Genomic DNA, 14,863 nt, shown 5'->3' with positions numbered 1-14,863 from the left:
TGTGGGGGAAACCAGAGCACCCGGAGGAAACCCACGCAGACATGGGGAGAACATGCAAACTCTGCACAGAAAGGCCCTCGCCGGCCACGGGGCTCGATCCCGGACCTTCTTGCTGTGAGGCGACAGCGCTAACCACTACACCACCATGCCACCCTTGGTGAATAATTGTTAATTATTATCCTATTTAATAGTACTTTAGTGGTTACATTTAGGTTAATTTAATATTCTGAAAATAAATTACAGTCAGGAAAAGGAGAAAAATATGTGAACATATAAAGTGTGGCAGCTAAAGCCATTCACAGGATCTTAGCAGAAATCAGCATATAATAGAGGGATTTGAGGCATCTAACAGGAAACCAACAGCTAAAATCTAAGTGTTTTTCACTGTAAGATATTTAATTGTGGGCGGCACGGTGGTGTAGTGGTTAGCACTGTTGCCTCACAGCAAGAAGGTTCTGGGCTCAAGCCCAGTGGCCGATGGGGGCCTTTCTGTGTGGAGTTTGCATGTTCTCTCTGTGTCTGCGTGGGTTTCCTCCGGGTGCTTCGGTTTACCCCACAGTCCAAAGACATGCAGGCTAGGGTAATTTGTGGCTCTAAACTGACCATAGGTGTGAGTGTGAATGGTTGTTTGTCTCTATGTGTCAGCCCTGCAATGACCTGGCAACTTGGCAGGGTGTACCCTGCCTCTTGCCCATAGTCAGATGGGATAGGCTCCAGCTTGCCTGTGACCCTGCACAGGATAAGCAGTTACGGATAATGGAGATCTCATTGTGTGAGAATTGCTGACTATATGAAAACATTGGTTTTCAGCTGGCCAGTTGAGTGAGATGCTGCATTTATAAGGAAATTTCACTGCTTTCATACTTAATTAGCTAGAAAACGATTTCTGAACTTTTTAATGTGTCCTGATGATGTGGACAGGGGAATCATGGATTTTGGCAAACATTGAACTGGGTGGAAATTACATGGGAAAATACACATGGCCTGCTTATCCATATAGAATGTTTGGGGAATACTACAAGTCCACTGTTAAACAGTGTTTACATGGTGTGAGATGGACACAGAAGTGATGCTGTTAATAACTGGGTTTCCATTGCACTTTTGAGCACAACAGAAGCGATATTTAAAATATTTTGTCAAAACACAATTGTGAAGGGTCTGTGCTTCCATGAAGTGAAGTTATGCGATTAAACCTCGGGTTGCTGCTCTTGCAAAATGTATTGTTTCCAGAAAGGTAGCATTTCCATTTCCTCTTCATTTCATGCATGTGACTTCAATGCAAAAAAAAAAAATTCCATTTCAATTTTGCGAAATATTGCTTTGTCAAGTCTTCTGAAAAAGCACCTCATGAGAGTGCAAAAACTTTTTGTGATGTTTGAGAGGGTTTTTCCTCCCGAAATTCACATTTCCGTTGCTTGTTTCTGAGTTCGCCATTTCAAATTGCACATTAAGCAGGTTAATCGAAACACAATTAATAATTCAAATATTGACATACAGCATACAGTATATGCAATATATATATTTTTTTCTTCTGGTGGAAAAGAGATTCTATATTTCTGTAGTTGGAAAGAGTGAGAAACAAAATTCAAGCTCATACCACTGACACATCACACGAAGTTATCAGGCAACTATGGACCATGTAATAGCAATAAAATGAGTGGCTTTGTTTTGTGTCTCGGCTCAGCTGTGCTGGTGGCTGAATATGGATCAGTTGTTGTTAGATATGAGCAAATGCCTTCTTATACACTCATTCAGTATTCAGACCTCAACTCCTTTCAATGGAATCTTTATTAGATCCCTGCCATTTATTTATTTATTTAATCCCTCCCCCTCCTTTTTCTCTATTCTTCCACGTGTGTCACTCTTATTTTTATATATACAGTATCAGTCAAAAGTTTGGACACGCCTTCTAATTCAAGGGTTTTTCTTTATTTTTATTAATTAAAAGACATTTCATGTCTTAACGTAATGATGGATGTCGTTTCTCTTTACTTAGTCAAGCAGTTCTTGACATAATATGGGCATAATATGGACATAATTGACATAATTACTACAGTTGTGGAATATGGCTGTTTACTGTATTTTTATTATTTACTGTTTACTGTTTGATCTCAAACGCATTAAGAAGGCAAGAAATTACACTAATTATTTTTTGATGAGGCACACCCGTTAACTGAAAAGCATTCCAGGTGACTAACTCATGAAGCTGGTTACGATGATGCCAATAGTGTGCAAAGCGTCATCAAGGTAAACAGTGGCTTCTTTGAAGAATCTAAAATATGAAACATTATAAAAACTATGAAATATTTTGTTTTATTAACACTTTTTTTTATTTACTACATAGTTCCAGATATGGGCGGCACGGTGGTGTAGTACCAGTAGTTAGCGCTGTCATCTCACAGCAAGAAGGTCTGGGTTCGAGCCCCGTGGCTGGCGAGGGCCTTTCTGTGTGGAGTTTGCATGTTCTCCCCGTGTCCGCGTGGGTTTCCTCCGGGTGCTCCGGTTTCCCCCACAGTCCAAAGACATGCAGGTTAGGTTAACTGGTGACTCTAAATTGACCGTAGGTGTGAATGTGAATGGTTGTCTGTGTCTATGTGTCAGCCCTGCGATGACCTGGCGACTTGTCCAGGGTGTACCCCGCCTTTCGCCCGTAGTCAGCTGGGATAGGCTCCAGCTTGCCTGCGGCCCTGTAGAACAGGATAAAGCAGCTAGAGATAATGAGATGAGATGAGTTCCAGATATGTTCCATATGCTATTTCATAGTTTTGATGTCTTCAGTATTGTTCTATGATGTAGAAAATAGTCACAATACAGAAAAACCTATGAATGAGTAGAAAGTCAAAGAAAGTCAATTAAAGTTTCTGCTGTGATTCTCCTCTGCAAACTAGAGATGAGTTTTCCAGTGTAGTGACCAAGGATTTACAAGGAGCTATATGCCTAAATATTAAAAGCAAAACAGGAATCAAGCTAACCTTCTTGCTAGCTAGCCTTCACTCTCTGTGATTCTTGTACAGTACATTTGGTGACAAGAGAAAGGTTTATCACTATTTTGGAAGGCTGGAACTCTAGGACACAACATGTGATGCAGGCAACTGGCTGTTCTTCCTAGAGGAACAGAAGGAAAATGTTCAATTAAAAACTTGGCCAGAAAAATTAATTAATAACTCAGAAAGGCCTGGGCTTGAGCACATACATAACTTAGATGGTTCCTCGATTTACATGTCTATTTAGTCACATTCACCTACTGTGTATTCGGACCATTGTCCAACTGAGGCCTCTGTCTAATAACCCAGAAAAACAGTCAGGAAAATAGGTATGCTCATCCACAAAGCCATGTACAGAAAACTGGCATTAGATAAATAAATTAGCAGCCATTGAATGTAAGTCTCACAAAGCAGGCCTGCTGGAAAAGGAAAAATGTGTTTCAGACACCATTTACATCTCAACCTTATTTACCACACTGATGAAGTTCTGTAGAGTTCCACTTGGGGACAGTTCCCTTTGGGTTTACTGCGGCCTCAATTTCTTCATCACGAAGCTCTGGAAGAGTTTCTGTGGTCACAAAAAGCCCTACCCAGACTCAGACCTGTACCTTCACAGTATTGACCCTTATATTGCCGTTTCTTGTTGCGGTTTCACAGCAGAGGGGCAGTAATGGCAATGGAGAAAAGCATGATGGGAACTGAAACACTACAGGGTTCTGGGATGCCCCCACCCATCACCATCAGCACATCTGTCTACCGAAAGTAACAGAATAAAGCTTACAACCGTGTGGGTTTGCACTGAAGTTTTCTTTTCCTTACTCCTTACTGGTCCTTGAATATAAAGACTTCAGGTGTAGCAGATTTACATATCCACAATAGGTGGCATAGCTATAAATGAGGATGAGCAAAGAGGATGGGCATTAGAGCCTCTATTGTCAAAAGGGTAAAGTATGGCCTCTATGCATTATTAAAAGGTGCGACCAAATCCTAAACTGGATCTTAAAACAAATTCAATTAACCTGCATTGGTGGATTTGTTGTTACTTATCACTGGGTCCAAAAATAAGATTATAGTAACTGTCTCAATCCTACATTGGCTGTATTGCAAAAATATCTGACAGATTCATGTGTAAAATTATAACGCTCTTGAGTCAATTTGTAGGTTTCCCTGGTACGCTTGGAAATTATTCAAAACCTTTCTAACAGGCTTATGTAATTGTTAATATTTTTGATCAATCATAAAAGTAGGACTAATCACTTGCTTTCACAGAAACCTAGAAAAGACTGGTCAGTCTCATGAAGAGCTGCTCTGAGCCAGAATAAAGGCCACCAATTTATGGTTGGCTTTACGAGGGGGAATCACTTATCAGATTCCCAGGACACATGCTCCTACATAAATTGTGAGTACTTCCTATTTCAAAGAATGGCTTCTGAGACTGATTGATGTCCGACGGACTAGTGCTGTTGTCCATAACACATCCCAGGAGGAACATTCATTGATCTTCAGTAACAATTTTATCTTTGTCAAGGTTGTCATGAATCCAGAGCCTATGCTGCAAAAAAAATGTTGCACAAAACAACCTGGATGGACCTCTAGTCCTTTAATAACACCTTGAGGCAATTTAGAGTAGCTGATTCATCCAGGAAACTGGAGTACTGGATGAAAAACATGTAGACAAATATTCTACATAGACAATAATCTCAGCTCAGACTTGAACCCAGAACCCTGGAGATGTGAGATGGCAACACTACCCCATGTCTGTATTAGGCCAGTAAGGGACAAAGATGCACCGAGCAAGATTGGTGCAAACGAGACTTCTGCCTCACTAAGAGCAGCTTTCCATTGCCAAAAATTCATTTCCCCCTAAAAAATTATATGTTACAGATATAAATTAAGAACTCTGTCAGGTTCTTCAATAAGCTTGAAACAAACAACAAGCCAGTTTCCTTTTAAATGCCCCCCCCCCCCCCCCCCCGCCTTTTGTATATAAGAAATAAAACACAACAGGATATGCTGTTATGATCAGTGATGTGGTGGTGTGATGGGGCCTGACACAAGCCAGAGCCATAAACATCCCTTTGGGTCATTCCATGTCAATTCACACAAATGCCCAAAACCTCCCCAGTGACACCTCTTCAATTTGCCTTATTTTAATTTTCTTAGTGCCTTATGATGTCAAATGAAAGAATCCAAAATTTTAGTTTCCTAGCTCGAACGTTTTTTGAGTTATGGCCCTTCAAAGTTTGGGTGCCACGCCCACTTTTGGGGTCCGGGAATTGTACACTTAATTTGCAAGCATTTTTGGAGGCCCATATCTTTTGTTCTAAGGGGAATATAGACCTGTAAATTGCTATATCTATGTATTCTGGCCCTGTCTATCAGATTCTGCACCTAAAAATAGCACAAGTTTACTAACTTTAGAGACATTAACCCCTTAAAAGTGGATTTTTTTTAATGACAATTTTTTTTTGACATTTCAGGGGTCCATATCTTGGAAAGTTTTTGTGTTGATAGGGTTTAAACTGATTTATCATCATATTTGGGAACTCTGCTGTGTACTTAGAGAGTTTCAGGGCACTCAGAGCTTTGGTGGGGGTACAGGAGGGCCACAAATATGGCTTCGGGACAAAATTACCATTTGGTACGTCCTACTTCAGGCCATTAGTTGGCCATGTGGGCACATGATGACTGGAATGAGCCTTTAACCCTATCAACAGACACCTTTTATCAAACTTTTAAGCCAATAAAAACTTTGATTATCCAACTCCTTCAATATAAAATAAGCATTTGTATATGGTACTATTTTTGCATATTTTCTGAAAAATCCTAAGTCCGGAAAGTAGGTCAACTGTTGTTTTGACTGCCTGTTCATGTTTAAGGTAGTAAAAGCACACCCATATAGTGATTTTAATCTATGGGAAGATTATTTATACCCAATACCCCATTAGTTATATTGACAATTACAAGGGATAAACCCTTTCCTGGCTGTTTCACGATGCCATTTTTTTTTTTTACATTTGACACCTTTCCCTGTATCCAACCAAACTCTGACCACTATACACTTAATAGTTAAATGCATCTTTCAAACAGGAAAGGGAAAGATGCAAACAAGGGGATGATCCCAAGAAAAACATCCTGGTTGCTTTACTACATTTGTTCTGACATCCGATCTGGAAGTTAAACCTAGACTCATCAGGGTTTTTTTTTTTTTTCAAAAAAAGGGGAAGGGGCCCCTAGCCACTCATGTGGGGAACATTAGCATATCAATTAGTACTAATTGATATGCTAATGTTCCCCACATGAGTGGCTAGGGGCCCCTTCCCCTTTTCTTGAAAAAAAAAAAAAACCCTGATGAGTCTAGGTTTAACTTCCAGATCGGATGTCAGAACAAATGTAGTAAAGCAACCAGGATGTTTTTCTTGGGATCATCCCCTTGTTTGCATCTTTCCCTTTCCTGTTTGAAAGATGCATTTAACTATTAAGTGTATAGTGGTCAGAGTTTGGTTGGATACAGGGAAAGGTGTCAAATGTAAAAAAAACAGCATCGTGAAACAGCCAGGAAAGGGTTTATCCCTTGTAATTGTCAATATAACTAATGGGGTATTGGGTATAAATAATCTTCCCATAGATTAAAATCACTATATGGGTGTGCTTTTACTACCTTAAACATGAACAGGCAGTCAAAACAACAGTTGACCTACTTTCCGGACTTAGGATTTTTCAGAAAATATGCAAAAACAGTACCATATACAAATGCTTATTTTATATTGAAGGAGTTGGATAATCAAAGTTTTTATTGGCTTAAAAGTTTGATAAAAGGTGTCTGTTGATAGGGTTAAAGGCTCATTCCAGTCATCATGTGCCCACATGGCCAACTAATGGCCTGAAGTAGGACGCACCAAATGGTAATTTTGTCCCGAAGCCATATTTGTGGCCCTCCTGTACCCCCACCAAAGCTCTGAGTGCCCTGAAACTCTCTAAGTACACAGCAGAGTTCCCAAATATGATGATAAATCAGTTTAAACCCTATCAACACAAAAACTTTCCAAGATATGGACCCCTGAAATGTCAAAAAAAAAAAATTGTGTCATTAAAAAAATCCACTTTTAAGGGGTTAATATCTCTAAAGTTAGTAAACTTGTGCTATTTTTAGGTGCAGAATCAGATAGACAGGGCCAGATTACATAGATATAGCAATTTACAGGTCTATATTCCCCTTAGAACAAAAGATATGGGCCTCCAAAAATGCTTGCAAATTAAGTGTACAATTCCCGGACCCCAAAAGTGGGCGTGGCACCCAAACTTTGAAGGGCCAAAATTCAAAAACCGTTCCAGCTAGGAAGCTAAAATTTTGGATTATTTCTTTTGACATCATAAGGCACTAATAAAATAAATATCAGGCAAATTGAAGAGGTGTCACTGGGGAGGGTGTGTGAACTGACATGGAATGACCCCTTTTCATTCAGTGCCAGCCAAAAGTTTGGACACACCTTCTAATTCATAGGTTTTTCAGTATTTTGACTATTTTCTACATTGTAGAACAATACTGAAGACATCAAAACTATGAAATAACATATGGAACATAGATGTACAAAAAAGTGTTAAAAACAAAATGTTCCATATTTTAGGTTCTTTAAAGGATCCACCATTTACCTTGATGACACTTTGTACACTATTGAAATTATCTTAACCAGCTTCATGAAATACGCACCTGGAATGCTTTTCAATTAATAGGTGTGCCTCATCAAAAGTTAGTGTACTAGGTTCTTGCCTTCAAACAGTCCATCCAGCCATTTTGGCATATCACTACAGTGCCATGGCCACTCTGACAGCTTCAGCCATCAAAGTCTCTAGGGAACATTACAGCAGTGGTTTTCTATTGCCTTCTACCAGATTGTTATAGAGGTTTTCTCCTCTCAACCATTCACACTCACACCTATGCACAATTTAGAGCCACCAATTAGCCTAACCTGCATGTCTTTGGGGGAAACTGGAGCGCCAGTAGGAAACCCACGCAGACACGGGAAGAACATGCAAACTCCACACAGAAAGGCCCTCATCGGCTGCTGGGCTCAAACCCAGAACCTTCTTGTTGTGAGGCGACAGTGCTAACCACTTGCACCACCATTCTGCTGCCTTTAAACAGTAAATTGTAAATAATATAAATACAGTAAATAGCCCTGTTTCACAACTGGGGCGGCACGGTGGTGTAGTGGTTAGCACTGTTGCCTCACAGCAAGAAGGTTCTGGGTTCGCGGCCAGCAAGGGCCTTTCTGTGTGGGGTTTGCATGTTCTGTCTGTGTGGGTTTCCTCCGGGTGCTCCAGTTTCCCCCACAGTCCAAAGACATGCAGGTTAGGTTAATTGGTGGCTCTAAATTGACTGTAGGTGTGAGTGTGAATGATTATTTGTCTCTATGTGTCAGCCCTGAGATTACCTGGTGACTTGTCCAGGGTGTACCCCGCTTCTCACCCATAGTCAGCTGGGATAGGCTTGAGCTTGCCTGCAACCCTGTAGAATAGGATAAGCAGCTACAGATAATGGATGGATGGATGTCAAGAACCCCTCAACTAAGTAAAGAGAAACAACATCCATCATTACTTTAAGAGATGAAGTGACTTTTAATGAATACAAATAAAGAAAAAACATTGAATTAGAAGGTGTGCCCAAACTTTTGACTGGTTTCACCTGCTACAGCTTCAGAATCAATTTGCTTGCACAGCTGATGAAGAATGCTTGTGTACCATGCTGAAAGTTTACTACATCTACCTTTGCAGTTGTTTTCAGGATTCCTTTTCATACTGTATTTGCATATGCTTTTAGTATAAATATGGAGGTGATTAAAGGAAATCGCACGTGCTGACTGGTTGAGAAATTCGGACTATTTCTTGATAATTACCTCGAGCGACTCGGCAAAATGGTGGCCAATCGCTTTGTCACCGTAAGTGAGGAAGAATTACAATGTATGAAAGGAAATGCTGTTCCTAAAAACACTAAAGATGCTACAAAGTTTGGTCTAAAACTATTCAAAGGTAAGGTGGAATTTTGATTTATTTTATCTATTTCAAAACAAAGTATTTTATGTGAACCAGCATAAATAAGTGACACAAATCTGCATGCGCCATTATTAGATTTGCATGCAGCTTTTGAAGTTTGAAAAAAAAGATTTTTTAAATACTTTTTAAAAACATATTTTTGAAATAATCACCTGTGTATTTATACTAAAACAGTTATCCGCCTCAGACTCAGTGAATATTGGTGAATAATAACCTCAACTTTGTCTCTGTTATTATTCACCAATATTCACTTCGCCTTCAGTGAATAATTGTTAAATATAGCATAGTGTTAATTCCCTTGCTATGGTTGGGGGAATTTTTCTGGCTCTGTCGAAAAAACAAACAAACAAACAAAACAAAACAAGAAGTCCTTATTCTTACTTACTACCAACAATCACTCCTGAGGTGATTAGATGCAACTTGTAACCACATACAGCACCAGTCATTTAACAATCATTTGGGTCTATACAGCAGCAGACAAACCTTTGGATGTGAAGCGATTAGCGCATTTGGTTACAGTCTGAAAGAGGAACAAAGAGACTCTGATCAAGAGACACTGCAATCAATGGTAACACCTACCTTTCCTGTCCTGATCTCTGTCTAACCCAGTCTATTCACGCTTTATGAAACACAAATCAATATCTCCAGTCTGGCATGGGCTGTTCCATGCTTATGTTCCCAATACCATATCTTTCCTAGGCAGCTGAGGCCAAGTGTGGTAGACTACACAATATCAAATTAGCCACAACAAGTGCAACATTTACACTCAATTAAGTATCTTATGGCCCTTTTCCACTACCCTTTTTCAGCTCACTTCAGCTCGCTTCAGCCCGACACGGCTCGCGTTTCGACTACCAAAAACCAGCACGACTCAGCTCGTTTCAGCCCTGCTTAGCCCCTAAAACTCGCACCGTTTTGGAGTGGGGCTGAAGCGAGCCAAACCGAGCCGAGTGGGGCTAGGGGTGTGAGGAGACACTCCCCTGTGCACTGATTGGTGAGGAGGAGTGTCCTCACATGCCCACACACGCCCCGCAAGCGCGCTGGGATCTGTAAACACCGCAAACCCGGAAGGAGAAGAATTACGAATTACGAGAATTTCTGAAGCCTTATGCGCCTCGCCTCATCTATACGCTCTTGCCAGTATCTGCCCGCGTTGTCGGTGACAACAAGCCACAGCACCAAGACCAGCAACACTAACGACTCCATGTTTATTGTTTACTATCCGGGTCGTGAGACTACCGCTTAAAAGGTCACTGATGTCACTGTTTGCGCTGCTTAACGACATCACCTGACGTCCACCCACTTTCGCTAACTCCACCCAATGTGTCCACCCACTTCCAGCCAGCACGGTTCAGCGCGGTTGTAGTCGAAATGCAACTCCAACAGCCCCGCTCAGCCTGACTCAGCACGGCACGGCTCAGCCCGACTCAGCCGCGTTTGTAGTAGAAAAGCGGCATTATTGTCCTAATCAAGTTTAGGCCGGGGCGGCACTGTGGTGTAGTGGTTAGCGCTGTCACCTCACAGCAAGAAGGTCCTGGCGGCGAGGGCCTTTCTGTGCGGAGTTTGCATGTTCTCCCCGTGTCCGCGTGGGTTTCCTCCGGGTGCTCCGGTTTCCCCCACAGTCCAAAGACATGCAGGTTAGGTTAACTGGTGACTCTAAATTGACCGTAGGTGTGAATGTGAGTGTGAATGGTTGTCTGTGTCTATGTGTCAGCCCTGTGATGACCTGGCGACTTGTCCAGGGTGTACCCCGCCTTTCGCCCATAGTCAGCTGGGATAGGCTCCAGCTTGCCTGCGACCCTGTAGAAGGATAAAGCGGCTAGAGATAATGAGATGAGATGAGATGAAGTTTAGGCCTCACACCTAAGCTCTAAAGGAAAAGTGGGGGGAAGTCCAGTCATGAGAAAACACAAACTAGAATAAATATAAGTCCAAGTAAATGGACCAAAGAAAGAAATCATGAAGAAGAGCTGAAAATAAAAGGAAATGAAGGAGCTTTTTTAGAAATCCTCTCTCTGCTCCGTGGATGTCATGTGGAGCAGTGAGCATGCAGATCAAACAGCAGCTGCCCCTCTGATCACTAGCCAGTCCTGCACATGTCTCAAACTTGCCTGGGGGTGGAGTCATGGAGAAAAAAGGAGCACAAGACAGAGGAGGAGCAACAAATGACTGAGTGTCTCCACACTTCATCAAAAAACATCATCCCAGATTTTTTCTGCAAGTAACAAATACAAATAAATTACATGGGACTACCAGAGTGTGAAATGGAGAAGTTGCCTGAACTGTTTGGTAGTGTTATAGTCAAGACCACCTAAACTGAGACCAAGTCATTACCAAGACCAGAGTGTATTGGAACCGAGACAAGACCAAGACTTTGAGGGGTTGAGACCAAGTCAAGACCAAGACCAGGCCAGTGGGTGTGGAGGGAGGGGGGTGACAGCCATTAACAGTAACAAAAATCATGTTATTCACGTTAATCATGAGTCACATTATTAGTTGTGTTTGAAGCAGGAAGTTTTACATCCAGTCACAGTAATGATGTCTTGGTCCACACTTTAGTCACATCCCGCCTAGACTACTGTAACTCCCTCCTCTTCGGTATCCCCCACAAGTCCATCCATAAGCTCCAACTGGTCCAGAACTCAGCTGCTTGTATTGTCTCCAGAACTCCATCCATCAATCATATCACTCCTGTTCTTCAACAACTCCACTGGCTTCCTGTCAAATTTCACATAGACTTTAAAATCCTGCTCCACACTTTCAAGGCCATCCACAACCTCGCCCCCCATACCTCTCTGACCTTCTCCACATCAACACTCCCTCCCAGACACTCAGGTCAGCATCCTCCATCAGCCTCACTGTGCCCTCTGCCCGTCTGTCCACCATGGGGTCCAGAGCCTTCAGCCACTCTGTCCCTCGCCTCTGGAACTCCCTCCCCCCTGACATCAGGAACATTAACTCATTATCCATCTTCAAAACTCATTTAAAAACCCACCTTTTCAAACTTGCCTACTCACTATAACTTGTCATCCACTACTGCTGATTTCTGATTTTATTGCATTTATATTGTTGTGTCTTTTTTGCTCTTTTTATTGTTGTTTATGTGTATGGTGAGGTGACATTGAGTGCCCTGAAAGGCGCCTTAAATAAAATGTATTATTATTATTATTATTATTATTATTATTATTATTATTATTAATAATTTAATTTTTTTTTGACAAATAAATGAGAAAATACAAATTTAGTGAAATCCCTGCAGTTGTGGTCTGGTCTGGTCTGGTCTTGAAATAAAATCCAGAGTCCTCTATGTCCAAGACCAAGACAAGACCAAGTAAAAATGCAGTCGATTCCAAGATGAGACCAAGACCTTCAAAAAGTGATCTTGAGACAGGTCTCAGGTACGACCCCACTACTGTTTGGAATTGAGAATATTTGAAATTATTAAAAAAGTCAACATTGTGTTAATTTTTTTTTTTGATGAGAAGAAATCTGGGCAGCGCGGTGGTGTAGTGGTTAGAGCTGTCGCCTCACAGCAAGAAGGTCCGGGTTTGAGCCCTGTGGCCGGCGAAGGCCTTTCTGTGCGGAGTTTGCATGTTCTCCCTGTGGGTTTCCTCCGGGTGCTCTGGTTTCCCCCACAGTCCAAAGACATGCAGGTTAGGTTAACTGGTGACTCTAAATTGACTGTAGGTGTGAATGTGAGTGTGAATGGTTGTCTGTGTCAATGTGTCAGCCCTGTGATGACCTGGCGACTTGTCCAGGGTGTACCCTGCCTTTTGCCCGTAGTCAGTTGGGATAGGCACCAGCTTGCATGCGACCCTGTAGAACAGGATAAAGCAGCTAGAGAGAATGAGATGAGAAGAAGAAATCTAGAGTTCCACATGAAACTCTGTTGATATTATTACTAAGCTTGGCACAAAGAAAAACATATTCCAAGCACAGAGGGGGACATCTCTCTCTCTCTCTCTCTCTCTCTCTCTCTATATATATATATATATATATATATATTAGTTATTAGAAACACCTTGAATGGTGCAGCTTGGACACATCCTCAGTGATAAACCCAGGGTCACGGGGTGTTTCGGGTCTTGGATCATCAGACCCACAGACACAGTGTGTATATATATATATATATATATATATATATATATATATATATATATATAGATAGATAGATAGATAGATATAAATTGTAGCCAAGAACCTATATATACAGTGCTCTGCAAAATTATTAGGCACATGTAAAGAAATGCTGTAGACCAAAAATGGCTTAAAAATAATGAAATGAAAATTTTCACCATTAAAATAATACAATAAACAGCAGTAAGCCATAATAAATGAAACAAAGTCAATGTTTGGTGTGAGACGACCCTTTGCTTTAGAAAAAATAGTAGTCTCAGGCACAATGAGTGCAGTTTTATAAAGAAATGAGCTGTAGGTTTTACTGAGTATCTTACAGAACCAGCCACAGTTCTTCTGGACACTTTGTCACACTTGCTTCTTAATTTTGCAGCAAAACCCAGTAGCCTTCATTATCTCATCTCATCTCATTATCTGTAGCCGCTTTATCCTGTTCTACAGGGTCGCAGGCGAGCTGGAGCCTATCCCAGCTGACTACGGGCAAAAGGCGGGGTACACCCTGGATAAGTCGCCAGGTCATCACAGGGCTGACACATAGACACAGACAACCATTCACACTCACATTCACACCTACGGTCAATTTAGAGTCACCAGTTAACCTAACCTGCATGTCTTTGGACTGTGGGGGAAACCAGAGCACCCAGAGGAAACCCACGTGGACAACATGCAAACTCCACACAGAAAGGCCCTCGCCAGCCACGGGGCTCGATCGTGGACCTTCTTGCTGTGAGGCGACAGCGCTAACCACTACACCACCGTGCAGCCGCCTTCATTATGTTTTCTTTTTTAATCTGAAAAGTGCTCTCTTGTGTAGTATACTGCTTAGATACAAACTTTTTTCTGTAACATTTCATTTTGTGCTGGAAAATGAATGTTTGGAACTTTAAAATGCTTTTGTACTGATTCAATAATGTAGAAGTCATAAAATAGAAATCTACAACAAATTTTGTATGAAAAAAAATTGGTGCCTAAGACTTTTGCACATGGGCGGCACTTTAGCACTGTCACCTCACAGCAAGAAGGTCCTGGGTTCAAGCCCAGCAGCTGACGAGGGCCTTTCTGTGCGGAGTTTGCATGTTCTCCCCATGTCTGCGTGGGTTTCCTCTGGGTGCTTCGGTTTCCCCCACAGTCCAAAGACATGCAAGTTAGGTTAAGTGGTGGCTCTAAATTGACCGTAGGTGTGAGTGTGAATGGTTGTTTGTCTCTGTGTCAGCCCTGTGATAACCTGGTGACTTGTTCAGGGTGTACCCCACCTCTCGCTCATAGTCAGCTGGGATAGAAACAGAAAAGTTGCTTTACACAGGTGAAGTAACACATGCTGTTACAGGGGTCTCTTGAAGGAGTTTTTTTTTCCAGCCCCATTCCACTTATCTCTTGATTTTACATATTGAGGCACAGTTATTCTAGAGCAGACTTGCTTATTGTAACATGTAAAGAGAGATATCAGTTGCAAAATAATAGGAAAGCAGTGTTACCCTCAAGCCTAGACAATATGATGTGTTTTCATAGCTGTGGTGTGTTTTCATGGCTGTGTTCAAATCAGTCTCAAGGTGTGAAAAGTCCCTCTGATGTGAGTACTGTCTAACAACAATGACTGTCTTGTTCCCCGGATATGCAAATGTTAGACAATGACACAGCTAATAATGTCTGTGATAATGTCTGTGTGTGGGTTGGAGGGTTAACAGAGT

General features: G+C 41.6%; 1 protein-coding gene across 4 annotated transcripts in view; it reads right to left on the bottom strand.

The window, feature by feature from the left end:
• Positions 1–14,863, bottom strand: part of runx1 (RUNX family transcription factor 1) — an 84,173-nt gene that overhangs the window by 44,445 nt on the left and 24,865 nt on the right. Inside the window, exon 1 of one of the 4 annotated variants that reach the window (XM_060898634.1) lies at positions 8,420–8,459. The exons of the other annotated variants lie outside the window; for them this stretch is intronic. The gene's annotated coding sequence lies outside the window, so the exon portion shown is untranslated. Of the gene's footprint in view, positions 1–8,419; positions 8,460–14,863 lie in introns of those variants that run through there. 4 annotated transcript variants of the gene reach the window in all.

The sequence above is a fragment of the Neoarius graeffei genome, chromosome 18 (genome assembly GCF_027579695.1).
Source record: "Neoarius graeffei isolate fNeoGra1 chromosome 18, fNeoGra1.pri, whole genome shotgun sequence".
Lineage (NCBI taxonomy): Eukaryota > Metazoa > Chordata > Actinopteri > Siluriformes > Ariidae > Neoarius > Neoarius graeffei.
This window is presented reverse-complemented; position numbering and strand designations above follow the sequence as displayed.